The sequence below is a fragment of the Choloepus didactylus genome, chromosome 2 (genome assembly GCF_015220235.1).
Source record: "Choloepus didactylus isolate mChoDid1 chromosome 2, mChoDid1.pri, whole genome shotgun sequence".
NCBI lineage: Eukaryota > Metazoa > Chordata > Mammalia > Pilosa > Megalonychidae > Choloepus > Choloepus didactylus.
In genome coordinates, this window is record NC_051308.1 from 218,350,907 (window position 1) to 218,378,884 (window position 27,978).

The following is a 27,978-nucleotide window of genomic DNA, read 5'->3' on the forward strand; positions in this document are numbered from 1 at the left end:
GTGACTCCACCGAGGCCAGTAACTGAGCAGCAGGGCAGGGGAAGGGACCATGAGCCTTGGGAGCTGGGAGCTGTGGGTGACAGACTGCAAGTTAGAGCTGTCCCGAGGCAGCTTGCTTGATAGTCACAAGTGCCCCAGCTCCCTCGGGGTGGGGGTGGGCGTGAGGGTTCCATCTTTAAGGAACATCGGTGACACATTTTATGCTGTTTGCCTCTTTCATTTGGGACAGAGGCTGGGGAGGGATGGAGGGAAGCAACAGGGTAGGGTTGGGGCCTGCCGAGGAGGGAGCTGAATCCCCTCAGCTCAAAGCTGGGTGGGCAGTGCCCCTTCTGTATCAGAGCCTGGGAATATTTTCTGCCCCTGCTCAAGTGACCCAGAGATAAGGAGCGTTCCAGGGAAGGGAGTCTCCCCCGTGTCCCCACATGGCTGATTGGATACAAATGGCACTTGGGCAGGGAGAGACCAGCTGGCCAAGAGTCCTCAGGCCTGGCTCCACCTCTGGCTTGCTGCATGGCCTTGAGCAAGTTGCCACCCCCTTCTGGGTCTCGCCAGCCAGTATCTGAAATGAGGGAGTGCCCGCCAGGAGGATGCAATGCTCATAAATCAGAAAGAGTTCCTGGGTCCAACCCTTTCATCTGACGACCAAAGAGGCCCAGGCTCAGAGAGGGCGGGATTGGGCCACAGTGACGTGGTGAATGAGCGGGAGGGAACCATTTCCACATGGAATGGTCTTTCCTACAATCCCAGCCAGCTCAAATGCCGTGAGCATCGGCTGAGGTCTACACACCTTCTATGGGCTCGTCTTGACATGGATCCTGTCATTGAATTCCCCAGCAATCGTATGAGGTATTATTATCCCCATTTCACAGATGGGGAAACTGAGTCCTAGAGAGTCGGCTCACTCAGAGGCAGCTAATGAGGGCAGAGCCAAGACTTGAATCCTTGACTCGAGTTCCCCTAGGGCAGAAGGGGGCTGGGGGCATATAAGAGATCAAGGCTTCCCATATGTCCCCAATCAACCTGTGAGGCCAAGGCAAGGCCAGGCCCAGGAAGAAGCTGGGAGGACAGTAACTCACTGATTCTTTTTAAAAACGATCATTTTTATGTGATTTTTCAATAATTCTTTCTCACGGTTCCAAAAATATATATAAAGCCTGCAACAAAAAGTCTTGCTCTCACCCCTGTGCGTCCCTTTGCCTTATTCTGCCTCCTCGTCCTCACCCCCTACACGTTATCACTTTGTATTTATATCTTCAGTACTCTTTCAGAGATGCTTTATGCAAATACACAAATGACTATAAACCCTTAACTCCTATTTTTGCATAAAAGATGGTAAACAACCTACATTGTGCTGGACCTTTATTTCCAAATCATACTTCTTTGAAATCTTTCCCTATCAGTAAATAGAGAACTTCCTCATTCTTTTATATCACTGAAAAGTACTATATAGGTTGAAATAATTTATTTAATCAGTTCCCCATTGACAAACATTTGAGTTGTTTCCACTGTTTTGTTTTGAGTTGTTTTGGTTTTATGTATCCCAAGCAATGCTGCAATAGGTAATCTTGTACCTACATTGTTTCATATATGTGTAAACATATTTGTAGGATAAATCCCCAAAAGTGGCTCACTAAATTGAAAAGTATTGTATTAGTTTTCAACGGCTGCCTAACAAAATAACATGAAAATAGTAGCTTCAAACAACAACTATGTATTAGCTCACAGGTCTGTGTCACCAGGGAATCCCGAGGCTGAAATTGAGGTGCAGATGAGGCTTAGTTCTCAACTGGAGGCTCTGGGGGGAAATCTGCCTGGCACCTCCTTATTGGCAGAATTTGGTTCCTTGTGATTGTAGGACTGCAGTTCCTGTTTTCTTGCTGGCTGTCGGCTGGGGGGTGAGGGGTAGTGGAATGCTCTCTGTTCCCTGAGTCTCCCACATTCCTAGCCATGGGGCTCCCTCTGTCAAGCCGGAAATGGCATGGTGAAGCCTTCTCGTGCTGACTTCCAGAGAAAACTCTGCTTTCAAAGGGCTCCTCTGGTTAGCTCCAAACCAAGCAGAATAATCTCCCTATCTTAAGTCAACTGATTTGGGACCTCACTTAATCTGCAAAACTCCTTTTGCCACATAATAGAACATAACCACAGAATGATATTTCATCATACTCATGGTTTCCACCCACACTCAAGGGCAGGAGGTAGCACAAGGGATCATCGAAGGCCATCTTAGGATTCTGCCTGACATGGGTGTATCTGTAATTTTGATAAATATTGCCAACTTGTTCTCCATCGGGTTTGCACTGAAGAATCTCCCCTTCCCCAGCATTGATGAGAGTGCCTGCTTCCCCACATGCTGCAAAACAAAACAAAGCAAACAAATAATGATTATCAAATGTCTGGATTTTTGCCAATCTGATAGGTGATAAATGGATTCTCAATGTAGTTTAAATTTGTGATTATCTTCTTATAAATGAGGCTGGGCATTTCTTCAAAAGCTTAAGAGCCACTTGTATTTCTTTTTCTTGACAGCTTCTGGTTTGAATCATAGAAAGACCTTTCTAACTCCAAAATTAGTCAGAAATGTCCCGATGTTTTCTTCTGGAATTTTTCTTGTTTCATTTTTTTATCCACTGTTTCCTGCAACTGGAAGCTTCTCTTGTCATCTCAGCAGCAAGTGCAAAGCTGGGCCCCGAGAGGCTTGGGGGTTGGGGTGGAGAAAGGAACTGCCTCAGTGGCTCACTCTAGGTGCTGGACTCTGACCTTCAGCCTCGTCAGGAATCCCAGCCTGCAAATCTTCCCACATCCCTCCCCCGGCTCTCACTGTACCCTGGGCTGGCACGGGGTGTCCAGCCCACCCGAGGAACTTCCAGTCTGGATGTGAGACAAGCACATGGCCAGACTGGAATTTAGGATACAGAACCAGCGGAGGGAGGAGGGGCTCTGACGGGGGCATTCGGGGAGCTCCAGGGAGGAGGTGGTGCCTGAGGGGAGAGGCAGCAATGGAGGAAGGGGAAGCCGGAAAATCAACCCGAAGCCTGGCCTGGAGGGAAGGATTTAGGGGTCCCTGAGGCCTCAAGGATAGGGTCAAGATATGACTTATCTCTGCAGTCCTTCCTCTGTGTCAGAGGAAGCATCAGTCAGTTGGATGAATGAAATGAAATGAAGCAGAAGGCACAGGAGGTCTTGAATCCCCGGCTTAATCATTTTTTCCTTTCTCCCTTTGCAGAGAAAAGCCCTCCGCTCAGAACTTGTGCATTCTCTGCACACCGCTGCCCCCTTGTGGCGGATCCGGGAATTCTCAGTGACTAGCCTCAGGCATCAGGTCTAAGCTGAGTCCCTGAACCAAAAGAAGAGGGGGGGGGGGGGGGGCAGGGAATTGGAAGGGGAAACCGTTTGGTCTGTCTTTTTCATTGCATATGGAGAAACAAGGCTCAAAGAGCCCTGCTAGGGGATGGAGAAGAAAACATCAGATTTGGTGTAAGACAGTCCTCAGTTTGCAGCCTGGCTCCATTTCTCACTGGTTACGAGACCCTGGGCAAGTGGCCTCACCTCTCTGAGCCGCAGTTCCATCTCTGTAAAATGTACTATCTGGAAGACTTCTGTTTTTTGGTATTTCCAGACCAGGTTACTCAGATCAATCTTTTCATTGAAAACAACTAAAAACACTGGTATATTGGTAAAACCAGATGATAAGGAGTTCCCAGAATAAAACTGATGGGAAAATAGAAACTTAGATGGATAATGAAAGCAGGAAAGTCCTTGGACTCTGAAGGCATTTCCTGATTTTGGCAAATTTGAACTGCTGTTTTGATGGGACCTCTGGGTAAGGGCGCAAATAAAAGTCCAGAGCACCTGGTGAGGGGTCATATAGAGGACCCTCCCCACAATTAGCTGGGATTTCAAAGAGCCAGACTCTCAGAAGTAAACCATCCCTAGTATAGGTTTGCAACTCTAGTTCACATCTTCTTATGGTGTTCAAGCCTTGAATTTGGATTTAGGTGACCCCCCCCACACACACACACCATTTATGCCCTCAGGCTCCTGGAAGATACAAAGAGAAATCTTCTTTGGAGGGAGGTGCCTTCAGCATAGGCTCCAAATTAGTCTCACAAATCATTAAGCACACAAGAAATAAGACCCGTAGCAAGAAGCAGAAGAAGCAAAAAGCCTAAAGAATTCAGACATTGTGATTATTTTATATACAATATGAAACAACTATGCTTAAAGAAACAAAACACTAGCTTGAAAATATTTGCATGGGACAGGGAATTTATAAGAAGTGACAGTGGATTTGAAAAGAACTAAATGGAACCTATAGAAATAAATAACATACTAACAAAAGTTAAGAAGTCAATAGCAACTTTAAAGCAATCAGACACATTTGAAGAGAGAATTGGTGAACTAGAGGAAAGTTCAGAAGAAACAATCCAGAATGAACATGGGAAAATATAAAGATTAAAAAATAATACAGAAGAGAGGGTATCTTAGTTTTTCAGGGCTGCTTTGACAAATACCACACAATGGTTTGGCTTAAACAACAAGCATGTATTGTCTCACAGTATTGAAGGCTGGAAGTCCAAAATTAAGTTGTCACCATGGCCATGCTTTCCTCTGGGGTGTAGTGTTCTGGTGATGGCAGTCCTGCATCACGTGATGAGCGCTCTCTCTCCTCTGGTGTCTTGCTTCTTTTGACTGAGTTTCCTCTCTCTAGTCATATGGATTAGTCATATGGATTGAGTCTAGTCATAAGGGTTAAGACACACTATGATTCAATTTGGCTGCACCTTAACTAATAATAACATCTTCAAAGGGTCCTATTCACAAATGGGTTCACACCCACAGGAACACATTGTGGGGTATATGATTCAATCCCCAACAGAGAATAACAGACATGGAGAATAAATGAGAAACATATGACATAGATTTAAGTGGGATCCCTGAAGGAGAGAAGAGAGAGAGAGAATGGGGCAGAGGTGATATTTGAAGAATCAATGGCTGATAAACTTCCAGAACTGATGAAATATGTCAGTCGAAGATGCAAAATGCCCAAATAGGATATGTTTTAAAAAATTCACACCTAGACATATCATGGTGAAGGAGCAGAATACTAAAGACAAAGAGAAAATCTTAAAAGCTGCTAGAAAAATAAGACAGATTTTCTTTAAGGGAGCAAGGTAGACAGCAGAAGGATTATCTTCAATGTGTTAAAAGAGAATAATTTCCAGCCTAGCATTTTATATCCACTGAAAAATCATGTAAGAAGGAAGATGAAATAAAAACATTTTCAGACTAACAAAACCTGGAAGAGTTATATCACCAGCACACTTCAGGTAGAAGGAAAAAAGGTCCCAGATGGGAGAGTGGAGATTCTAGAAAGAATGAAGAGCAATGAAAATGGCAAATATATAAGTAATTCTAAATAAGTCTTGACTATATAAAACAATAATAATGTTTGTGGTATTTAAAACAGAAAAGAATATAGAATTAAAATATATGACAAAAATGAATTTTTACTCAAGCAGGAGGTGATTAAGTGGAATTATACTGTTGGAAGTTCCTTGTATTTTCTTCAAGTGGAGTAAAGTTGCTGATTAACTCTAGGCTTGAACAAGTTAAGTGTGCAGATAATAAACTCTAGGATAACAAGTAAAACAATAAAAACAGAGTTTAGTTTCCAAATAGGTCTCCCCTGGATGAGGTCTATTAACCAAAATATAATAATAATAATAATATTAATATCAGACAAAGTAGACTTTAAGGCAAGAAGAACTATTAAGGTTAGAGAAAGTCACTGTATAATAATAATTGGATCACTCCATCAGAAAAGTATGTCAATTTATATGCACCTACAAATCAACCAATAAAAGAACCTAATCAAATGATGGAAAAAATACTTGAACAGACACTTCACAAAAGAGGAAGATCAAATGGCCAATAAACATATGTAAAGTTGTTTAAGGTTATAAGTAATCAGAGAAATGTAAATTAAAATCACATTAAGATGCCACTATACTCTCATTATACTGGGATAATTTACAAATTTTAACAATATCCTATGTTGGAGATTACTAGATATTTCTAGACATGCAAGGGGGAAATGCGACATAATCAAGATAAAAAACAGACAATATAATCAGATCCATAGTGGAGATTACTAGATATTTCTAGACATGCAAGGGGGAAATGCGACATAATCAAGATAAAAAACAGACAATATAATCAGATCCATAGTGATCCTCTTATTGGGGTTAGCAGACAAGAACTTAAAAAATACTATGATTAATATATTAAAGGAAGTAGATGAAAAGAACTTAATACCCAATCATGTAAAGACATTACAAGAAAAACCACAGACCAGTATCCCTCATGAACATAGTTACAGAAATCCTTAATGATACATTAGCAAATTGAATCTAGCAATATATAAAAGGGATAAAACACATTAATACCGAATGGGATGTAACCTAGGAATATAAGGTTGTTTTAACATTTAAAAATCAATCACTGTGATTCATCATGTTAACAAACAAAAGATTAAAATCATAAAATATTCTCAACAAATACAGAAAAAACACTTAACAAAAGTTAACACCTGTTCATGATTTGAAAAAACCCAAACAAACACCTCTCATCAAACTAGGAATAGAATGGAACTTCTGATAAAAGGCATCTATAAAAAATTTACAGTTAAATAACTAAATAAAAGTAAAAGTAAAAAAGAACACCAAACATTCCATGCCCCCCATCCCACCCCATTTTTCATTTAGTTTTTGTCCCCATTTTTAAGCCACTAATTTTTTTGGTGATTTGGTACATGGTAATAGATAATTGATACAAGTCTTGGACAGACAGTTACAAAAGAAGAAATAGAAATGATCAACAAGCACATGAAAAAGGGTTCAATGTCATTAGTTGTTAGGAAACTTAAAATTAACTTCAAATTGAAATCACAATGGACTTCTGGTTGACCAAGATGGCAGCATAAGATGATGCTCCAGGGTATTGTTCCCCTTCCCACAGAATCTTTGAACTAGCCGCAAAAACTAGCAAAACCATTTTCTTCAAAACCCCAGAAAGCAGTTAAAGGGTTGTAGTAACTGGGCATGTGACAAATCAAGAAAGAGCAGCCTGAAAAATGGTAGGCTAAGCTTGTAGTGCCCACCTCCACCCCCATCCTGGCTCTGTGTGGCGCTCCCACTGTGAGTACTTGTCCATGTTCTAGAGGAAGCAGAGTAATCCTTGTGCAATATTGGGTGCCTGTATATCAGTGCCAGTCTATCAGGTGGAAGCCTAAAGAGTGAACTGGGAAATTTGTCTCAGGCTCGCCCTTCCAGAATTTGTCTTTAAGGCAGAGAAGCAGCTTGCAGAAAGCTAAAGCAGTGTTAAGAAGCAATTAAGTTTACTATAATCTGGGACAAAGGTCCATCTGCATTAAGTTGTACAATAGAGCACCCAGGAGGAAGTGAAAGTCTATTTGAAAGGAAGTTTAAGGGATATTGGAAATCCTGTAAACTATAAACAGAAGAGGGAGGAAGCAGGCTCCATGACTTCACAGAGTCTCAGATAAAACAGAGAGGACCTTGCAATTTGCATTTACCTTGGGCTTATCTTCTTGATAGGAAGGCTCCTTTCTGAAAGGAATCACCAACTAAATCAGAGCCAATTTGCAAAGACTATGAAAAGTGCTTTTGCTTTGGTTTGTTTGGTTTTGTGAGCTTCTGGCACTCAAAGAACTCTGTCTTATCACTAGCTGAACAGAAATTTAAGGAACAGACAGCTCAGGGACTAAATCTCAGAGTCAACACTTTAAAACATTAAAATGTACAGTGTAAACAAAAGATAACAAGACAAAAAAGAAACAGGAAATGATGGCCCATCCAAAGGAACAAGATAGAAACCCAGAAACCACCAAAGAAGAGGACCAGACTTTGGACATACCAAAGACTTTTATAAAATGATCCTTAATATGCTTAATAGGAGATAAAGGAAAACACAGAAGGAACTAAAGGATATAAGGAAATCAATGAATAAACAATATAAGAATCTCTTTGAAATTCTCAATAAGAGAACCAAACAGAAATACTGGAGTTGAAGACCACAATAACTGAAACAGAATATTCCCTAGAGCACTGCACTGCGGAGGATGTTGCTATCCCAGATCATGGCGCTCACCATCCGAGTGGTTTACTGTGGCACTTGTGGCTACAAGCCCAAGTATGTTCAGCTCAAGAAGAAGTTAGAAGATGAGTTCCCTGAATGCCTGGACATCAGTGGTGAGGGGACCTCCCCCAAACCACCAGGTTCTTTGAAGTGATGGTGGCTGGAAAGTTGGTTCACTCCAAGAAGAAAGGCAATGGCTTTGTGGACACAGAGGGCAAATTTCTGAAGCCAGTAGCTGCTATCAAAGCCATCTTGGCTCAGGGGTGAAAGGCCCCAAAGGCAGAGTCCAGGAGCCTTGGCCCAGCTGCCCTTGGCAGACACTTCAAGAGGGGAAGGACTGAAATGTCTCACGAATCCTGGTCCTTCCCTGATGTCCCCGTGGCTGCTGGGGGCAGGGGTGGGTCCTGAGGCTGACACCCTCGGCTTTGCCTCTGTGAGAGAGAGTGTGTGTGTGTCCTGGAAATCTAATTTTTCACACCTGCTGCCTTCCTGGCCCTACTTTCACATCTCCCCAAATTCCCCTGAGTCTCTCAGTGCTTTCCTCCCCCCCTGAGTTTTATTCCTCTGGAGCATGCTGGGGAGCAGGTCCTCAGGCTCCTTCCCAAGGGAAGGGTCAGGATGAGTGGGTGAGAGTCTCAGGTTACGGCAACAGTTCACAATTCAATAAACATTGGAGTGGTTTAACAAAAAAAAAAAAAAAAATTCCCTAGAGAGTTTCAACAGCACATTGGAACTGGCAGAAGAAAGAACCAGTGATCTCAAAGACAAGACAACTGAAATGATTCAAGCCAAGGAACAGAAAGAAAAAAGAATTAAAAAGGTGAACAGAGCCTGAGCAACCCATGGGACACCATCAAGGGTAGCATACAGTTTATAAAAGTCCCAGAAAGAGAAAAAAGAAAGGGACAGAAGGAATATTCAAAGAAATAATGGTAGAAAACTTCCCAAATTTAACAAAAGGCATGAATATGCACATTCAAGAATCCCAATGAGCCCCAAACAGAATAAAATCAAAGAGAACCATGCTCAGACACTGCCCAATGCTAAGGACAAGGAGAAAATTCTGAAAGCTGCAAGAGAAAAGCAAAGAGAATGTACAAGAGAGTCCCAATAAGATTAGGTGCTGAAATCATGGAGGCAAGAAGGCAGGGGGATGAAATATTTAAAATGCTGAAAGAAAATAATTACCAACCAAGAGTTTTATATCCAGCAAGACTTTCTTTAAAAAAATGAAGGACAGAATAAGACATTCCCAGATAAACAAAAGCTGAGGGAGTTCTTCACCACTACAACTGCCCTACAATTAATGCTAAAGGGGGTTCCTTAGACAGAAAGGAAAGGACACTAGACAGTAGATCAAAGCAGCATGAAGAAACAAAGACCTCTGGTAAAGGTAATCATATGGGTAATTATAAATACCAATACTATGGTATTGTATTTTTTGGTATGTAACACCACTTTTTACTTCTTACTGGCTTTGAAATAAGAGGCATAAAAAGTTATGATAAGGACTTCTGGGAAGATGCCAGAGTAGGATAGGCAAACTCCTCCACTGTGGAACAACCAGAAAAAAGGCAGAAAATGACCAGGAGAGCAGTTCCAGGGTACGGGTGACCAGAGAGGGACTTCTACGTTACATAGGGAGGACCTGCATGAAAAAGTGGAGAAACCATGACTGGGAGGTTGGGGTGAGTCTGCTCAATCATGACCACACCTGGGTCCAAGTGCTATGCACCAGCTGGATTGGGCAGTGGAGGAGCAGTGCACTCCCACTTCTGCTGCCAGCTGGGGAGATCATCCCTCTCATTCCATCAGCCTGGAGTTCCTGCTTGGGAACATGGGAGCCAGTAGGCTTGTTTTATCCACACATGAGACCTTCTGTGGTGCCTAGTGCTTACCCCCATCCCTGAGGCAGGCCACTGTGGGCATCTGGTTTGGGAGGAGACTGGGGGCCCTCCCCTCAGGAGGGAAGGAGGACACAGAGCAGAGTTGATCTGACAACTGGCCAGCTAGAGAGATGCTCTGGATCCTGCTGCCTCCATCCTTTCTCCATGGAGGCCAGGAGTGCTCATTGTGTGCCCAGGAGGAGAGGCAGAGACAAGGGAGGGAGCTGCATTGCTACACCAGGAGCCCTTCTCCCACCCCTGAGGCCTATGGCTGCATACCAGCCATGGCTTGCAGGCAGGTGAAAAGCAGGGCACTCCTGGGCCAGCTGCTGGCTGGGGAAGTTGAAGCTCTCAGTCCCTCAGCCTGAAGTCTTTCCATGCTGGAGCCTGGGAATCACCAGGCTCATTGTGCCCATAGGCAAGGTCTCAGCCAAAGTGCACAGTGCCCACCCTCTACCCTCCACCTCCAGAACTGGCAGCTTCCAGTGCACATGGAGAACTATGGCCTTGACTGGATTGTTGCCTGGTTGAGTCCCGGCCCAGCAGGCTGCCACAGTTGGGGAGAGTTGGGGTTGTGGGGAAGAGGGGGCCAAAGAGTTCCGTCTGCTGGAAAGACTGGGAATGTGCACTCTGGCAAACTTCTTTTCTGCCCAGCCACTAACAGACTTCCAAAAAGGGTTGCACCTCCAGTGTGAGGCCCCAGACTTGGTTTGGCTGGGAATTACTGACAAATAAAGTGCCAAAGAAGATGTTCAATGCAAATCCAAGCACGTACAAATCTTAGAGGAATGAAGGAAATTAAGTTTCAAAATAATCTTATGAAGATAATCAAATGCCAAGAAACCAACAAAAATCACAAAGCACATGAAGACACAAGAAGATGTGGCCAAGCCAAATGACCAAATTAGAAAGCCAGAGGAGACACATAATTTGGAACAATTAATCAAAGATATTCAAACAGATCTCCTAAATAACTTCAATGGGTTGGTTAAAGATGTAAAGTATATCAAGAAGACACTAGAAGGGCATAAAGAAAATTTTGAAAGAATAATTACAAAGCAAGCAGAAAGATCAAATTAAAAATATACTAGAGAAACACAACAGCAGATTCGAAGAGGCAGAAGAAAGAATAAGTGAACTAGAGGACAGACAACTGAATTTGAACACATAAAAGAACAAATGGTGAGAAAGATGGAAAATTTTGAGTTGGATCTCAAGGAAATGAAGTGCACAAATATGAGAATCATTGGTGTCCCAGAAGGAGAAGAGAAGAGTCAAGGACTAGGAATATTATTTGAGGAAATAATTGGGAAAGTCATCCCAACCCTTATAAAAGACATAAATATGCAAATCAAAGAAATCCAATGAACTCCAAATCGAATAAATCAAAATAGACCCACCACAAGACACTTTCTAATCAGACTGTCAAATGCTGAAGAAAAGGAGAGAGTCCTGAAAGCAGCAAGAGAAAAGTGATTCACCGCATACATGGGAAGCCACATAAGACTAAGTGCTTACTACTCAGCAGGCACCATGGAGGTGAGAAGACAACAGTATGACATATTTAAGGTCCTGAAAGAGAAAACTGCCAGCCAAGAATTCTTTATCCAGCAAAGGTGTCCTTCAAAAGCAAGGGAGAGTTTAAAATTTCACAGATAAATAAATGCTGAGAGAATTTGCCAACAAGAGATCTTCCATGCAAGAAATACTAAAGGGAGTTCTGTCAGCCGAAAAAAAAGACAGGATGGAGAGTCTGGAGGAAGGCACAGAATTGAGTATAGTAAGGGTAATTTAAAGGATAAAGAAATAGAGAAATAGATCTGACAAATAAAATAATAAGATGGTTAAATCAAGAACTGCCTTAACAGTGATAACTTTGAATGTTAATGGATTAAATTCCCCAATTAAAAGACAGATTGGCAAAATGGAAAATATATGATCCATCTATATACTGTTTACAATGAGACCCATCTTGAACCCAAGGCAACAAATAGGTTGAAAGCAAAAGGATGGGAAAAGATATTCCACACCAGTAGTAACCAAAAGAAAGCAGGGGTAGCTATACTAACATCAGACAAAATAGACTTTAAATTAAAAGATGTCATAAGAGACAAGGAAGGACACTATATATTAATAAAAGAGACAATGCACCAGGATGAAATAAAAACCATAAATGTTTATGCACCCAATCAAGGAGCTCCAAAGTACATGAGATAAACACTGGCAAAACTATAGGGAACAATGGAGGTTTCTACAGTTATAGTGGGAGACTTCAATACACCACTGAGATCTATAAATAGAACAGGACAGAGGATTAATAAGGAAATAGAGAACTTAAACAATCAGATAAATGAATTAGATCTAATAGACATATGTAGATTGTTTTATCCCCAAACACCAGGATATATAGTCTTCTCAAGTGCTCATTGAACATTCTCCAGGATAGTTCATATGCTGGGGCACAAAAGAGGTCTTAATAATTTTCAAAAGATTGAAATTATTCAAAGCACTTTCTCTGACCATAATGGAATGAAGCTGAAAAGCAATAACCACCAAAGAACCAGAACTTTTGCAGTTATATGGAGGTTAAACAACACACTCTTAAACAATCAGTGAGTCAAAGAAGAAATTGCAAGACATATCAGTAAGTATCTAGAGATGAATGAAAACAAGAACACAACATATAAAAACCTATGGGATGTAGCGAAAGTGGTGCATTTTTACATTAAAAAGGAAGAAAGAGCTAAAACCAAAGACCTAACTGAACAACTGAAAAGAAATGACAAAGATTAAAGCAGAAGTAAATGAATTGGAGAACAAAAAACAACTGTGCCAGTTTGGATATATTATGTCCCCCAGAAAAAGCCATGTTCTTTAATGCAATCTTGTAGGGGCAGACGTATCAGCGTTGATTAGGTTGGAATCTTTGGATTAGGTTGTTTCCATGGAGATGTGACCCACCCAACTGTGGGTAATACCTTTAATTGGATTATTTCCATGGAGGTATGGCCCCACCCATGCAGCCTGGATCTTGATTGGTCACTGGAGCCATATAAAAGAGCTGACAAACAGAAGGAACTTAGTGCTGCAGCTGAGACAGCCATGGAAAGCAGACTTTTGCTCTGGAGAAGCTAAGAGAGGACAAACGCCCCAAGAGCAACATTTTGGAGAACATAATTTTGAAATGCAACCTGGGAGCAAGCAGACCCCAGCCATGTGCCTTCCCAGCTGACAGAGGTTTTCCAGATGCCACAGGTGTTCTTCAGCGAAGGTGCCCTACTGTTGACGCCTTTGTTTGGAAATCTGCATGGCCATACGACTGTAACTTTGTAACCAAATAAACCCCCGTTATAAAAGCCAATCCATTTCTGGTATTTTGCATAATGGCCACATTAGCAAACCAGAAGAACAAAAGAATCAATAAAACCTAAAGTTGGTCCTTTGAGGAGATCAAAAAGATTGACAAACCCTCAGCTAGACCGACAAAGTAAAAAAGAGAGAAGATGCAAATAAATAAAATCAGAAATGAGAGGGGGTCATTATCTTGGTCCCCAAAGAAATAAAAAAAAATTCATAAGAGGTTACTATGAACTACTGTATGCCAACAACTTAGTCAACTAGACAATTTAGATGAAATGGACAATTTCCTAGAAACAGACGAGCAACCTATACTGACTTGAGAAGAAACAGAAGACCTCAACAAACCAAGCACAATTAAAGAGATTCAATCAGTCATCAAAAACCTTCCTACAAGAAAAAGTCCAGTTACAGAAAGCTTCACAGGGGACTTTTACCAAACTTTCCAAAAAGAACTAACACAATTCCTGCTCAAACTCTTATAAAAAATTGAAGAAAAGGGAATACTACCTAACTCATTCTATTGAGCTAACCTCACTCTAATAACAAAACCTGATAAAGATACTACAAGAAAGGAAAACCATAGGTCATTCTCCCTAATGAAATGGATACCTAAATTCTCAACAAAATACTTGAAGATCTAATTCAACGGCACATTAAAAGAATTATACACCACGACCAAGTGGGGTTTATTCCAGGCATGCAAAGGTGGCTCAACTCAAGAAAATCAACCAATGTAATAAAACACATTAACAAATCGAAAGGGAAAATCACATGATCATCTTGATTGACGCTGAAAAGGCATTTGACAAAATTCAGTATCCTTTCCTGATATAAACACTTTAAAAAGTAGGAATTGAAGGAAACTTCCTCAATATGATAAAAGGCATATATGAAAAACCCACAGCCAGCATGGTACAACTGTTATTCAACATTGTGTTCTAGCTAGAGCAATTAGGCAAGTAAAAGAAATAAAAAGTATCCAAATTGGAAAGGAAGAAGTAAAACTCTCATTATTCAGATGACATGATCCTTTTTGGAAAATCCCGAGAAATCTATGACAAAGCTACTTGAGCTAATAAACAGATTCAGCAAAGTGGAGGGTTACAAGATTAATGTGCAAAAATCAATAGTGTATCTATATACTTGTAATGACCTAACTGAAGAAGCAATTAAGAAAAAAATTCCATTCACGATAGCAATTAAAAGAATCAAGTATCTAGGAATAAACCCAACCAAGGATGTATAGGACCTGTACATAGAAAACTATGAAACATTGCTAAAAGAAATCAGAGAAGACCTACGTAGGTGGAAAGACATTTTGTGTTCATGGATAGGAAGATTAAATGTCATTAAGATGTCAATTCTACCCAAACTGAGCTACAGATTCAATGCACTACCAATCAAAATTCCAACAACCTACTTTGCAGACTTGGAAAAGTTAGTTATCAAATTTATTTGGAAGGGAAAGGGGCCTCAAATAGCCAAAAACATCCTTAAAAAAAGAAGAATGAAGTAGGAAGACTTAACATTTCCTGACTTTAAAGCTTATTATAAAACCACAGTGGTCAAAACAGCATGGTATTGGCACAAAGATAGACACATTGATCAATGGAATCAAATTGAGAGTTCAGAAATAGACCCTCAGATCTATGGACAGCTGATTTTTGACAAGGCCCCAAAATCCACTGAACTGGGACACAACAGTCTCTCCAATAAATGAAGCTGGAAGAACTGGATATCTATATCCAAAGGAATGAGAGAGTACTTCATACCTTATATAAAAATTAACTCAAAGTGGATCAAAGACCCAAAAACAAGAGCCAGTACCATAAAACTCCTAGAAGAAAATATATGGAAACATCTTCAAGACCTAGTGATAGGAGATAGCTTCTTAGACCTTACACCCAAAGCACAAGCATGAAAGAAAAAAACAGATAAATGGGAACTCCTCAACAATGAACACTTCTGTGCTTCAAAGGACTTTGCCAAAAAGGTAGAGGTAGCCAACTCAATGAGACAGAATATTTGGAAACCATATATCTGATAAGGGTTTGATATCAGGTATATATAAAGAAATCCTACAACTAAACAACAAAAGGACGAACGACCCAATTATAAAATGGGCAAAAGATATGAATAGACATTTTTCCAAAGAGGAAATACAAATTGCATGAAAAGATGTTCATTGTCATTAGCTGTTAGGGAAATGCAAATCAAAACCACAATGAGGTTTCATCTCACACCTATAAGAATCGCTGCTATTAAAGAAACAGGAAACTGTAAATGTTGGAGAGGATGTGGAGAAATTGGAACACTTACTCACTGCTGGTGGAAATGTAAAATGGTACAGCTGCTGTGGAAGACAGTTTGGAGTTTCCTTAGAAAACTAAATACTGGGTTGCCCTATGACCTGGCAATTCTGCTACTCGGTATATACCTAGAAGACCTGAAAGCAGGGACACGAACATACATTTGCATATCGATGTTCATTGCGGCATTATTCACAATTGCCAAAAGATGGAAACAATCCAAGCACCCATCAACAGATGAGTAGATATGCAAAATGTGGTATATACGGATGATGGAGTATTATGCAGCAGTAAGAAGGAATCAAGTACTGGTGCACGCAATAACATGGGCGAACCTTGAGGACATTATGTTGAATGAAATAAGCCAGACACAAAAGGACAGGTATTGTATGATTTCACTAACATGAATTACCTAGAAAATGTAACCTCAGAGTCTTAAAATATAGACTATAGGGGACTTAGAGATAGACAGAAGCTAGAGAAGAGGGAGTGGTTACCTAATATGTACAGATTCGTTAATGATGTTGAACTTCAATGTTTGGGAATGAATAGAGGTAATGGTAATTTGTTACTGAGATTATAAGTAATGGTGCTGTATTGTAGGTGAATTTGGTTGAAAGTGGTTGTTTAAAGTCATGTATGTCACTGATTAATAGTATAAATATAAATAAGGTCTTGCATGAACTACTACAAATGTATGACACTTGTACAAATAGTTAATTAAGAGACCACATGTATAGCATTATAACATTTAAACATATTCTATCTAAAAAAAAGGTTAATTGGTATAGAATTCCTATTTGGGGTGATAGAAAAGTTTTGGTAATGAATGATGGTGATGGTAGCAGAATATTGTTAATGTAATTAACACCACATATATACATATATGGAAGAATTAAGTGTTAGAGAAGCATGATGTATGCAACCTACTCTCAAATGTTTAGATAGGATAGACATAGAAAGATATAGATATAATAAATGTCATAAAATGCTAAAAGATAAATCTGGGTAAGGGGTATATATATAAGAGTTATATGTATTGTTTTTGAATTATTTTTGAAACTTTCCTGTAAGTTTGGAGTTATTTCAAAATAAAAAGCTAAAAAAAATTTAAATAAACAGAAAACTACAAGTGCTAGAGGAGATGTGGAGAAAGAGGTATACCTATTCACTCTTGGTAGGGAAATATAATTATGCAGTCCCTCTGGAGGGCAGTGGAGTGGTTCCTCAGGAAACTAAGCATAGAATTGCCATGTTATCTAGCAATTTCTTTACTAGGTATGTACTTGGAAGAACTGAAGGCAGGAACACAAATAGACATTTGCACACTGATGTGTATGGTGGTATTATTCAATATTGCCAATGGATGAAGGTGGCCCAAGGGTCCAGTGACTGACAAGCAGAAGGGCAGAGTGTGGTGTATGCATACAATGGAATATTGTGCAACTGCAGAAAGGAATGAAGTCATGAGGCATGCCACGATGTGAATGAACCTTGAGGACATTATATTGAGCAAAATAAGCCGGAAACGAAAGGACAGATATGAGATGGTCTCATGAATATGAACTAAAGATAATGAACAAACTCCAGGTTATCAGGAGATAGAAAGATTAAATAAACAGAGATTGGGCAATCGATGCTTAAGGAGTACAGATGTTCAATAAGATTGTAAAGGTTCGGAAATGGACAGCACAATACCGTGCGGTGGTAGCACATACTGTTAGTGTAGCTGAGCATGAGTATGGTTGCAAGAGGAAGGCTAGAGTCGTGTATGTCACCAGAAGGAAAGCTAGAGGAGGAAAACTGGGACTGTATAATTTAGTGAAACCTAGAGTGGACCATGATGGTGGCTAATTGTATAAACATAAGAAAGTTCTTACATGAACTAGAACAAACGTATGTCACTATTACAAGTGTTAATAATAGGTTGGTAAACTGAGGTCTTTAGTAAACAGTAACATTGTAATATTCTGGCATTAATGGTAACAAAGCTGAATGTCAATAATAGGGGGATATAAGGGGAATGGGATTTTTTTCTTTGGAAGAAATGAGAAAGTTCTTAAATTAACTGTAGTGATGAATGCATAACTATGTGATTATATCAAGAGCCAGTGATTGCACACTTAGGATGATTGTGTGGTATGTGAATAAAACTGTTTAAAAAAATAATGGGGGTGGGTAAGGGGCATGGGATGTTTTGAGTTTTATTTTTTATTTTTATTTCTTTGTTTGGGGTAATGAAAATGTTTAAAATTGATTGTGAAGATGAATGCATGAATGTGAAGCATAGTGTGCATGAATGTGATGATACTGTGAGCCATTGATTGTATTCTTTGGATGGATTGTATGGTGTGTGATAATACCTCAATAAATCACATTTAAAAATGTAATGATAAATCTATGATTTTGGACATACTATATATAAAGATATCATTTGTAGTAAGTATAACAAAAGAGTCAGGGGATGAAATGGTATAGGAACAATGTATGTTTATGCTATTGAAGTTAAGTTTATATCAAATTAAATGTGGTTGTTATGGATTTAGGATGTTAAAGTTTAGCCCCATGGTAGCCACAAAGAAAATAAATGAAATATATATTCAGAAAGAAGTAAGGGACTCAAAATGGTACAACATAAAAAATCAAATAAATATGACAGTAGGCATTAACAGAAGAATTGAGGGACATTATAGATTCAAGACTTACCAAGACTAAATGTCAAAATGGCAGAAGAAAGTTGTGCATTATCAGTAATTACTTTAAATGTAAATGGATTAAACATCCCACTCAAAAGGCAGAGATTGGCAGAACAGATAAAAAGACCCAACTGTATGCTGTTTACAAGAGACTCACCTTAAATTCAAAGACAAAAGTAGACTGAAAGCAAAAGGATGGAAAAAGATATACTATACAATAGCAACTGAAAGAGACCTGTGGTAGGTGTACTAACATCACGTAAAATAGGCTTTAAACAAACACTGCTATGAGGGACAAAGAAGGTCACTATATACTGACATAGGGGTTAATTCAACAAGAAGACATGACAATTATAAATATATGTGCATCTAATGGCAGAGCGTCAAAATATATGAAGTAAATATTGACAGAATTGAAGGGTGAAATAGATGGCTCTTCATTAATAGTAGGAGTCTTCAATATACCACTTTCAATAATAGATAGAATATCTAGACCAAGGATCAATAAGGAAAAACAAAACTTGAATGATACTCTAAACTCTTAACAGACATGTATAGAACACTTCACCCCAAGCAGCAGAACATACATTCTTCTCTATTGATCATGGATCATTCTCCAGTATAGACTATATGTTGGGTCACAAAACAAGTCTCAGGAAATTCAGAAGTATTAAAATCATGTAGTGTATCTTCTTCAAGCACAGTGGAATGAAGTTAGAAGTCAGTTACAGAGGGAGAACTGGAAAATTCAGAAAAATGTAGAAATTAAACAACATACCCTTATATAATCAAAAGATCAAAGAAGAAATCAGAAATAAAATTAGTAAATATCTTGAGTTGGAGGAAAACAATAACACAACATACCAAAACTTATGGAATGCAGCAAAGGCAGCACTGAGAGAGAAATTTATAGTTCTAAATGACTACATTAAAAGAGGAGGAAGATCTCAAATCAGAGACCTAACCTCATAACTGAAGGATCTAGAAAAAGAAGAGAAAACTAAACCCCAAGTAAGCAGAAGGAAGAAAATAACAAAGATTAGAATGTAGATAAATGAAATAGAGAATTAGAAAAACAATAATCAACAAAACCAAAAGCTGGTTCCTTGAAAAGATCAATAAAACTGACAAGACTGACAAAGAATAAAAGAGAGAAGATGCTAATAACTAAAAGGAGAAATCAAAGGGGATGCATTACACCAACAGAAATGAAAAGATTATAAGAGGACATTATGAGCAATTGTGTACCAACAAATTAGATAAGGTGGATGAAATGGACAAATTCCTAGAAACATTCTCAATCTACCTACACTGAATCAAGAAGAAATATAAGATCCCAACAGACCAATAACTAGTAAAGAAATTGAATCAGTAATCAAAAACCTCCTAAGAAAGAAAAGTCCAGGATGAGATGGCTTCACAGGTGAATGTTGCCAAACATTCCAAGAATTAATCACAATCCTGCTCAAACACTTCCAAAAAATTGAAGAGCAGGGAACACTCCCTAAATCATTCTATGAGGCCAACGTCCCTCTAATACCAAAGCCAGATAGAATTACCACAAGAAAAGAAAATTACAGACCAATATCCCTTATTAATATAGTTGTAAAAATCCTCAACAGCACATTAAAAGAATTATACACCAAGATCAAGTGGGATTTATCCCAGGTATGCAAGAGTGGTTCAACATAAGAAAATCAGTTAATATAATACACCACAGTAACAGAACAAAGGGAAAAAAACACATGACCATCTCAATTGATGCAGAAAGGGCATTTGACAAAGTCCAGCATCGCTTCTTGATAAAAACACTTATAAAATTAGGAATAGAAGGAAACTTCTACCTGATAAGAACTATGTGAAAAACCCGCTATTAACATTCTACTCATGGTGAAAGACTGAAAGTTTTTCCTCTGAGATCAGGAGCAAGACAAGAATGTCCACTATCACCACTGTTATTCAACATTGTACTGGAAGTTCTAGCCAGAGAAATTAGGCAAGAAAAAGAAACAAAAGGTACCCAAACTGGAGAGGAAGAAGTGAAACTTTCTCTATTTGCAGATGACATTATCCTATGTATAGAAAATCCTGAAAACCCACAACAAAGCTCCTAGAGCTAATAAATGAATTCAGCAAAGTGGTGGGGTACCAGATCAACATGCAAAAATCAGTAGTGTTTCTATGCACTAGTAATGAGCAATCTGAAGAGGAATTGAAGGAAAGAATTCCAAATATAAAAGCAACAAAAAGAATGAAATATCTAGGAATAAATTTAGCCAAGGATGTAAAGGACTTATATGTGGAAAACTACAAAACATTACTAAAAGAAATAAAAGAAGACCAAAATAAATAGAAGGACATTATGTGTTCATGGATTGGAAGACTAAACATTGGTAAGATGTCAGTTCTCCCAGAAGTGATTTACAAATTCAACACAATCCCACTCAAAAGTCAAACAGCCTTCTCTGCAGAAATGGGGTGTATGGGAACTCTATTTTCTGCATGATTTTTCTTTAAATGTACAACTTCTCTACCCCCCCCCCCCCAATTTAATTAAAACCACAATGAAATGCCATTTCATATCACTAGATGGCTAAAATTTAAAAAGATTAACAATACCAAATATTGGTGAGGACTTAGAGCAACTGGAACTCTCATACATTCTAGTAAGAGTATAAATGAGTACAACCACCTTGGAAAGCTGTTTGACCATTGCTAGAAAGTTAAGCATTCATCTACCTTGTGAACTAGCAATTCCACTCCTAGGTACCCAAGAAATCTGGGCTGATTCCAGATCTGGGGCGGGAAATGTACAAGATAGATAGAGAAAACACAATAATATGACCCTAAAAGTAGGCTGGAAAAAAATGATAAAAATAAAGCTGAATCATATTAAGTGTCTAGATCCAACTACCAATTAACAGGAGATTCAGAGGAGAGAAGAACATACTAAACTACACCACAGGAGTGCAATTAGCCATGGCTGTGGGAAACCCTTTAGGATAAATCTGATCTAGTTTTATTAACAAATTAATTACAAATTTTTAAAAATGGAAAGGAAACCAAAGATTAAATGAGACGTAAAAGATGTACTAAAAAACAGCAACAGGCAAAAAGAAATTGTACAAGTCAGGGTGATGGTTGCTCTTGGAGGGAGGGAGTAGAAATGGGCTGTGATTGGGAGAAGGGCATGTGGAGAGTTTCTGGGGTGGGTGGTTAGGTTTTGTCCTCAGACAGGGGTGGTGAGTATAGGGGTGTTTGCCTTATGACAGGTCATTAATCTGTGTATTTGTTTTATGTAGTTTTCTGTATTTGTGCTGCATTTAACCATTAAAAAAAAGTTTTTTTTTTTTAAAGCACCTAGAAGACATGCTGAATATGCGATCCCTAGGCTTCAACACCCAAAGATTCTGATTCAGTGTATCTGAGTGAGGCCTCAAATCACCATGTTTAAGAAACTCCCCAGATGTTTTTGATGTAGCAATCAAACGATGCATTTTGAGAAATACTGGTGAAAGTATTTGCACAGAGGGATAACAGACCAAGTTTTCAATTTAGAAAAAGCCCTCAGGGGCGGCATGGAGGACAGATTAGAAGACCCTGGAGGTTGACTCACAAACAGGATGCAGATTCAAGGAATATTACAGCGATAAAACTTCAAAAAGTGTTTCCAAATCCCCAACAGATGTTAATCTTTGGAATTTGGGTATGGTGAAATCAGAATTCCAAGAATTCTCAGGAATCCCAGATTCATAAATTATTTTGTATTTTTCCTTCCACTTTATCTGTTTTGAAAACAATGATTGATCATCATAATAAACAGTGGACATTTTTCTGTGAGAGGATTATACTAAAAATTTCAGAGGTTTTCTGTAAAAAAAAACAACCCAACAACTACATAATAATAAATGCACTTGTTTATAAGGAACCAATACATGACAAGATGATATATTTCAATAACATGTAAAAATGACCTCTACTTATATAGACATTTGATAATAGAAATGAGTAAAAGAGTAGAACATTAAGCCAAAGTAAATGCCAAATAAAATTCATTTTAAAAATGGAAAGATAATATGGCAAGTATTTACTATTTAAAAGTTTTTCTTAAAGTGCAGTCTTAAAACTCACAAAGCATTACTAACCCTATCCAACAGTCTTGCTCTTTGCTCTTATGATAAATATTTCAGACATAGAAAATTTTATTTCATTTTGCATTGATGTTGGTTGAATGGTTAAGAGTGGGTCTAAATACATCCTCAAGCTGGACATTAGGGTACATGTTGCTTTATATATGTTCCTTTTTTAAATGATGAAAGTATTATGCTTTACAAAGGACTGTAGCCTATAGCAAATATTCAAACACTGGGAAATGCCAGCTAACATAATTGCCAGCTAACATTCAAGTAACATGTTGAAATTGCCATTTTAAGGATTTTGCTTCCAAAATGTGTTATTTCTTGGAATACCACTTGTAGGCTTTGAATAAAGTGCACTATGTATGCAAACATATAAATATTTATTTTATTTGTGAGAATGGCTCACCGTCAGCAGCAGACAGGGTCACAAGCCCACACTTAAAACACCACGGCAGCTTTGGGCAAGAACGCAAACATCCTGACGCCTTCTCTCCTACGTGCTCCTGTCCCAGGATCCCGAAATGTCAACCCTGGCCTTTGACTCTGCATGTCAGCATTCCTGGCTCTTGGCTTCAACATAACTTCTGTGGGTTCCTTCAAACCAGTAACATCTCTATGTTGCGTATTAAGTTTTCATCTTCACAGGAGAGGAGGGAGTTTCAAGGAGGAGGGGCCAACTGTGCAAAACGCGAGGGTCCGTGGGAAGAAGGTGGGTCTGAGGAAGATGAGGGCAGAGGCAGGACGGCCGGGGGGTGGGCTCCGTCCCACTGGTCTTCAACCTGGAACCCCCCACACCTTGCCCCACCTCAGGGCCCTTGGGGCGCTGTTCCCTCTTCCTGGAGGTCTCAGCCTCACCCTTTCACCTGGCAGAACTCTCCTCCAAGGTCATCTCCAGTCACTCTCCCTTTTAATTCCTTCACAGTACCCATCACAATCTATTATCTAATTTATTTTCTGTTCCTCCCCTGCCCCCATTATGGAATCTCAGCTCTACAAGGGCAGTGGTCTCCCCTATCTTATTTCCTGCTGAATTCCAGTGCCTAGGACAGTGTCTGGCACATAGTAGGTGTTCAATAAATATTTTCTGAATGAAGAACAACAGAATGGATGACAAGGCTCTGGTAGACCCAGACAGTGCTTCCTTAGTCTTCTGAGCAAATACCATGCAGATTGCATTTGGGTGTCTCACCGATACTGGCCAGCAGGTGGCAGCAAGTCACCATGGTGGAACCGTGACCACTATAGCACAGCACATGACACCTGAAGTTTAATGCCCCAAGAGCCAAGGCTTGTGCATATTCACCATCTGGGGTGCAAAGCTTTCTTAAACACAGTGTACATGCCCCTGCTTCCTGGATGGAGAACATTGAACTCAAGTTTGAATTCAAAACCCAGCTCTGCCTCTCACCAGCAAGGTGACCCAGGGTAATTTGCTCCTATAAAGTGATGGTCATCATGAATCAAGGGTAGTTATTCATCTCCATATGGGTGTAAGGACAGCCTGTGGGAGCAGGATAAGGCTATGGGGGTTTCATGGCATGGGATAGCTAGCCACTGGGGGAACCTGACCCCCAGAGACCCCCATGGCCACTTTGACTCCGAGTCATCTTGCTTTCTTGGCTCTCCCCAACCCCTCCACCCATTCTGCACCTGCACCCATGCAGGTGAACATGGCTGAAAGCAAAACCACACCAGGTGACTGGCCTACCTCTAAATGGCACCCCTGTGCTTCTGACAATCTGTTCACATTTTACTGTCTTCTCCTCCCTTGCTCCTCAAACCTCCTGCTTCCTCACTCTAGCCCACGGTCTTGTTTCTTATTTCACTGAGCAAAGATAAAGGATAAGAAGAGAACTCCTCAATCTCCGAATGCCAAATCTCCCACCAGCCTGTGCCCACCCATAGGCTCCGTCTGCCTTCATGTGCGTGCCGCTCTCAGGGGCACACCTTCCCCTCATGCACAGGATGGAGACCCCTCACCCACCCAAGCATTCTGCTCTCCCATCTCTCACCTCTCTCTCCTGTGTCTTAAATATCTTTCCCTCTAGCAATCATTCTCATCAGTGCATAAACAAGCCATAGTATCTCCCATCAACCCTCCCTTGACCCCACATCCCCTTCCAGCTATGTTCCCATTTCTCTGCCTTCCTTTATAGGAAAATTTCCTGGAACACTTGTGTTCTAGTTTACTAATGCTGCCGGAATGCAAAACACCAGAGATGGATTGACTTTTATAAAAGGGGGTTTATTTGGTTACACAGTTACAGTCTTAAGGACATAAAGTGTCCAAGGTAACAAAGCAATCGGGTACCTTCACTGGAAGATGGCCAATGGTGTCTGGAAAACCTCTGTTAGCTGGGAAGGCATGTGGCTGGTGTCTGCTCCAAAGTTCTGGTTTCAAAATGGCTCTCTCCCAGGACGTTCCTCTCTAGGCTGCAGTTCCTCAAGAATGTCACTCTTAGTTGCCCTTGGGATATTTGTCCTCTCTCAGTTTCTCCAGAGCAAGAGTCTGCTTTCAACAGCCGTCTTCAAACTGTCTCTCATCTGCAGCTCCTGTGCTTTCTTCAAAGTGTCCCTCTTGGCTGTAGCTCCTCTTCAAAACATCACTCACAGGTGCACTGAGTTCCCTCTGCCCATCAGCTCCTTTATAGGGCTCCAGTGATTCAACTTAGACCCACCCTGAATGGGCGGAGCAACACCTCCATGGAAATTATCCAATCAGAGTCATCACCCACAGCTGGGTGGGGCACATCTCCAAAGAAACACAAAGAAATCTAATCAACACTGATAACGTCTGCCCACACAAGATTACATCAAAGATAATGGCATTTGGGGGACACAATATATTCAAACTGGCACATTCCACCCCCTGGATCCAAGCCAGAGGCTGTACACACTCCCTGAGGTTGCCCAGACCATGGGCAGGGGGTGGTCTTAGAAAGGGGGCCAGCTGGAGGTAGGGCCCTGGGAGTGAATTGACCTTTAGTGGAGATCCGATCATTTGACTTCATCTTCTCAACAACCCTGAGACGGAAATATTAATGTCATGTGCATTTCACAGATGGGGAAACTGAGTCTCTGATCACACTGCCAGTATGTGGTGGTATCTGGATTCACTCCAGGTTTGTCTGGCACCAAAGCCAGTTTTCTCACCCACTAGAGGAGGTTCCTCTTGTTCATGGAAACCCTTTCTGGAACAATACAGGGATCATTAAATGAATGAAAGAACAAAAGACTTTCAAGGTACTGGTCCATGTAAGTTGCCTTAAATTCCTTCAGGGGGCTCTTGTTGGAATAGCCTGGCTTCTCGGCCCTTCCCTGACCCTGGATCTAGGGGTTAGGAGCAGCAGGGTGGGGCTGGCTGCCCAGAATGGACAGGCCCTATATCAGGCCCCTTTGGGAGAAAATAGCTTTGAACCATAAAACCTGCCTCATCCTTTCAGAAGTGTCCTCTGCTTCCTCCCTGTGACTCTGCCCCACTTTCCCTGCCCACAAGCTTTCCCCTCATGGGTGTCAGAAGGCATCTGAGAGCCCGCCATTCCAGCCACATCCCAGGACCAAGGTGCCGTCTCCAGCAGGCTCCTGTGGAAGGATTGCAGCAATAAAGGAGTGTCATAGAGCCCCCTCCACCACCTAGGGTCTCCCCAGATGGAGAGGGGACCCCAGGGCAGGTCTGAGGATGGAATCAGGGAAGCCCAGCTGAAAATGGCCGGGGGGCAAATGGAGCCATAGGGCTGCCTGATTCTGCCCCAGCAGAGGTGCCACACCTCAGAGCTGACCAGGTGGGTATCTCTATGATTTACCTGGGGAAAGGCTGTAATGAGTGAGCCCCGTAGGCAGAGGTCAGTGTCAAAGGTCAGTCCAACACTTTGGGCTCTGCTGGGGTCAAGTGGGGAATAAGAGATTTCCTGGGCCTGGGATCCCCAAACTCAGTCACTTGCTCCCCTTGCCAAGCTCAGATCCTGGTGTGAGGTCCCCAGTACCTTGCCCCTGCCCCCTTCCTTCTCCCCCAGACCCATGGCATAGTGGACAGCAGCGGGTGGGAAGCCGTTGAAGCAGGAGCTCATGGATGCTGTGTAGGCGCCCACGGATGGGAAGATGAGTCAGTTGCCCATGTCCAACTTGGGCAGCTGCACCTCCTCGAGAAGGGCTTTTCAAGGCCTCACATGTAGGGGCTGTAGAGGGTGCAGGGGAAGAGGGAGGCCTCTGCATTGAGCTCCTAAGGGCCACAGATGATGGGGAGAATGAGAAGGAAGCGGCTTCCCTGTATACCCTTCCTATACCTCCAGCCATGAGGCACATCTTGGGGTACAAGTGGGACCAGCAAGGACATGGTCATTTGCCATAGTCACAAATTATTGAGGATTACTATGTGCTGGGCACTGTTCAAGGCATCCTTGTGAACTAAACAAAGACCCTGCCCTCAAGGAACTTATTCTAGCAAGTCACTCTGTTCCAGTTTGCTAATGATGCCTTATGCAAAATACCAGAAATGGATTGGCTTTTATAAAGGGGATTTATTAAATTACAAATTTACAGTTCTGAGGCCATAAAAGTGTCCAAACCATGGTGGATGGTGTCTGGAACACCTCTGTCAACTGGGAAGGCATGTGGCTGGTGTCTGTTTGTCCTTTGCTCCTGGGTTGTGTTTCAAAATGGCTTTCTCCAAAATGTCTCTGGGTCTCTCTTATCTTCTTCAGCTCCTGTGCATCTAAGCATCGGGGTCCTCTCTTAGCTTCTCTGGAGCAAACTCTGGGCCAGTGTCTCCAAACGTCTCCAAGCATCGCCCAGTGTCAGTGATTTTATTCAACAAGCACAGAAAGTACTGGGTCTCAGAATTGACTGCACATTGGAATCACCTGGGGAGTCTTTAAACACACTGATGTCTGGGTCCCAACCCCTGGAAAAGTCCCATTTCCCAACCCCTTCAATGGTGGGGAAATGGGGTGATTCTAATGTGAAGTAATGTTTGGGAACCTCTACTTTAAGTCTCCTTCATCTCCATCATTCAAGGATTTTGGAAACACAAATATACCCACTCCACACTGAGATGCACATGGAAACACACAGATGCTTACACATACCTCCCTACACAGACCCATGTACCTGCACACCCACCTGCCTGCACAGGGATAAATTGACAGGCCCATGTAAGGTCACATCACACACACAGGTGCTTGTGCAAATGCACGTCCTTGGTCTCACGTGTGGTGTGGCACTCTGCAGAGCCAGCCTGGTGTCTGACCTGGCAGCAGGGACCCCTGTTTCTCAGGACAGGGGGCAGACTCAGTGGTCTCAGGGCCTGGGGTGGGGACAGCCGGAGCCATGATGGACACCCTAGGGATAGGCTCCCTGAGGAGGATGCGGAAGGTGCCATGATGGCTCTTGTAGAGATAGTACAACAGCTTTCTGCTGCCTCCTGGGAGTGGGG

The 27,978-nt window shown here is 41.1% G+C and overlaps 1 pseudogene; it reads left to right on the top strand.

The window, feature by feature from the left end:
- Window positions 1-8,149: 8,149 nt before the first annotated feature.
- LOC119520147 lies at window positions 8,150-8,424 on the top strand (annotated as a pseudogene).
- Window positions 8,425-27,978: the final 19,554 nt, after the last annotated feature.